This window comes from Aphelocoma coerulescens, chromosome 5 (assembly GCF_041296385.1).
Source record: "Aphelocoma coerulescens isolate FSJ_1873_10779 chromosome 5, UR_Acoe_1.0, whole genome shotgun sequence".
In the NCBI taxonomy this organism is placed as follows: domain Eukaryota; kingdom Metazoa; phylum Chordata; class Aves; order Passeriformes; family Corvidae; genus Aphelocoma; species Aphelocoma coerulescens.
In genome coordinates, this window is record NC_091019.1 from 24,247,725 (window position 1) to 24,251,278 (window position 3,554).

Sequence of the window (3,554 nt, forward strand, 5' to 3'; positions counted from 1 at the left end):
GAATTAAGAAAAGAAATTGTTTCAAAGCTACAAAAAATAATCCAGCCATCTTCTCCTCATTGCTTTCAGGCACAGGAAGAGGCTGAGCAGTCATGCCACTAGATCAGATTGCTTCAAAGCAACAAACTATTTAAAACCCTCCCTCTCCCATGTCTCAGGCATCTGTTTCTCTATTAAGAAAGCTGGACACTGCATCTCTTGAATGATTGAGTGAGAACCTTCTCTTTTCCTCTTCCATTTTTCTGTGTAAGTGGATGGAATAACTCCAGCTCAAATGTGTTGCAGACAGAGACAGAACAGGCTGCCAACTGGCTAGAAAGGGGAGATACATTTGCCAGGCTAATGGAAGAAACCTCTAGGTTGTTGAGAGGTGTCCAAGGAATGGGCTGCACATGCTCCACAGGGAGTGGGAGCAGTGCAACTCATCAACGTAGTTCACCATTGAATTTGTTTAATTATTTAATTCCTGGGCAGGAAAGAGGCTTTTATTGACTTCCCTCCCTCTCTTAAATTTCTCCGTATTTCTTTAAACCCATGCTGGGGTAGAGTGGGAGAAGCTCCCCAGAGTGTCATAGCAACCCACAGATATTATGCTCTGGGCCCCAGCTCAAGCAAGGTCAGAAGCAGAGAAGCCAAACTATCCCAACAAGAGGATTACTTGCCTGAATGAAAGTAATGATAATTAAAATATTATAATTTTTGAGATGAAGTGGAAAACTGCAAATCAATAACATCACAATATTTCAAGCTCTGGTGTATGGATGCAGAAGGCATAGAAACAATGATGGTGAAGACCAGAATCTGGAGAGATGCTTCAGTTTCCTGAAGGTTGATTTTTTGGTTTTGTTGTGGTGTAGGTTTTTATTTTTTCCTGTCATGTTTTAAACACATGAGCGTTTGTGTTGCTCATTTCTGCAAGAGACAGTAAGAATAACATCAAACCACTGTTCTCTCCATTGGCTATGGAAACGGCAACTGAAGGACAACACTACACCTTTAGTCCATTGAATACAAAAAGCTTCTGGGGGAAATCCCATGGAGAATCCCCTATGTTAAAGAAAAACTGAACTCAGCACAGAGATAATCATTGTCCGATATCAAATGCAATTACCGAGATGCTTTGTAAAACAGGATGAAGCTTCTCATTTATTTTTATGAGAACAGGTTGCTTTTCCCAGTCCTTGGCAACTCAGACTGCTGGCCTGCAGCAAAATTTTTACTGTGTGTATCCAGATAAATTGCATATGTGAAGTAGAGATAACACTGTTATCAGAAGTTAATCTGCACATGAGTGGAATGTGCTCATTGCCACAGACATGATGAGTTTTATGTGTTGTAGTTTCTTTCTGTGACTGTGGGTATGATTTATGTAGAATTGTGCCAGTGTTCAATATTTAATAAGTGTCATCTGTAATGTCACAATGGAAGAAAGATGAAAGAGGCTCTGCTACAACTGATTTGCTGCTGGCACAGGATATGTTAGTGACGTTATGTGAACATCATATATTAAAATTGCCTTTCTACACATCAGTTGAAGGCATGTTCATGTCAGTGAGAGCAGAATCTGGATGCTTCAAGCTGTCCTTCTTCCCTCCTTGCCTATTGACTGCAATGAATATCAGTGCACAAGCAGGATTGCTACCACCTTCTAATCACGAATTAGAATTGCTCAATTCAGGTACGAAGTCCCATATTAAAAGAGTCACCCCTTCTTATTATGAATCAGCACATTGGTAGTCAGAAGAGGTTGGAGAATCCTGTTTGCAAGTGAAAATTCTAAGAAATTTTATACACAAGAAATTATTTAGGAACGAATACTTAGCTGGATAAATGTCCTGATTGAAATGATATTGTAAAATCCCAGATTTAAGAGAAAAAATTCAAATGCAGAATCTGTAGTTAAATAGGTAATTAATACCTGACCTTTACATGTAACATCTTCATGTGAAAGGTGGTCAGGCTGAGCAGAATGAGACTGAACAACCTTAATCAACTAAGACCTGACAAGAGTACCACCACATTAGAGTGATGAGAGGTATAAGGGGGAATTTTGTAGGGTAAGGTTTGAGAGTGCATTGTGTAAATTGGAATGATGTACACAGAAATTTGAGCAACAACAAAAGCATTACAATAACACATTTATTTTCTGCCCTCCCATATTTGGCAGGTGACTTTAAGAAGGGGAATGCTTTCAGATGATGGACAATTCAGTTATTCAACAAAACACCATTTATCTCAAATTAATGGAAGAAAGTAAGTTAAACACAAAATTGCTAATTTTCCTTTCATATTAATATTTGTGTTGAGACAGGGCTAGATTAAAAATGCAGTCAATTATTCACTTCAGTTACAGATGATAAATTCAGGACATTTGCACTACTGTAACCTGAAAGATGTCCAAACCAATTCCTGCACAAACCTTCTGGGGTTTTTTGTGTTGGGCTTTTTCTTTTTTTTAAGCAAAATGGAAGGGTATTATATATCAGAGACCTGGTTTTTACACTGTAAAATAAGTTAGAAAAGTGAAGCAGAAGAAAATGTTTCACAGCTTGCAGTCACATTGTGTTAAGAATCACTGAGCAGAAGGATTAAGTTGAAAGCTTCAAATTGGATAAACCAGTGTGACTCACCTGTGAAGACTTTCTAAGTTGTCATGGCACCTGGTTATTCTACCCAGCAACCTTCTACTTCAGTTTAAATTTGCAGAAGTAAGGAAAAAACTATTTCCCCACTAGGCTTTTGCAAGTCTGGCATTCTTTTATATGTATAAGCACAAGGGTCTACTTCTGCTTCTTTGCAAAGGTTAAAGTTGGTGATTAAACTATCTAAGGCGAAATAAAAAATAAGAATAGGTCTACTAGTGAGTCCATGGCAACTATAATTCTTTCTTTACCCTTGCCTTTGCAGCTAATCCAACCCCTCTCTACTCCACAATTGGTGCAGAGCATGTGTGCGCACATCTGTTCCAAGGGGATTGATTCATCTTGTAGAACAGACATTACAACAGGCACTTTGATGAGGAAGAATAAACATGAGGATGTCTAAGCCACATAGTCAGTGTGACTGACTACAGCTGGAAGTCAGTTAGCAGCTGCATTCAAGATCATGCAATAACCTAGTGGGCCTTAAGGTTTTTGTGAAAGGGAAGATTTATGAATAATTATAGATTTAGAGCTGTGTCTTGCAGCTATTTTTGTGTTCTTATGTTTTCACAAAAATCTGGTGATGCATCTGGAAAGACTTATCAACTTGAAACTTATACTGGATTTCCATCCATGTTTTCTTGACTATTTCTTCTCAAATAAAATTAGGATTTTATTCTTAATTAAAAGACATGCAAAAGTGCAGACAAGGTTGTGGTGTCTTGTCATCTTTGGCAACATTGCTAATTTTCTTCAATTTTTTAAAACCAAACAGGCCTTTATCTAATACTCCTCTAATACTAAGATCTGGAATATGCAAGAATTCAGTTTCCTCCTTTTGTTTTTAGTTATGAAAAAGACTTACTCATTTGTTTTATGATGGTATTTGTTGCAATCTTCCTGCTACCTTAC

The 3,554-nt window shown here is 37.8% G+C and overlaps 1 long non-coding RNA gene across 1 annotated transcript; it reads left to right on the top strand.

Moving 5' to 3' along the window:
- The first annotated feature begins 679 nt into the window (after nucleotides 1–679).
- Nucleotides 680–3,302, top strand: LOC138110769 (uncharacterized). The gene is made up of 3 exons (XR_011151047.1): nucleotides 680–1,678; nucleotides 2,168–2,253; nucleotides 2,908–3,302. It is a non-coding gene; the product is annotated as an uncharacterized lncRNA (long non-coding RNA).
- The last annotated feature ends 252 nt before the right edge of the window (nucleotides 3,303–3,554 follow it).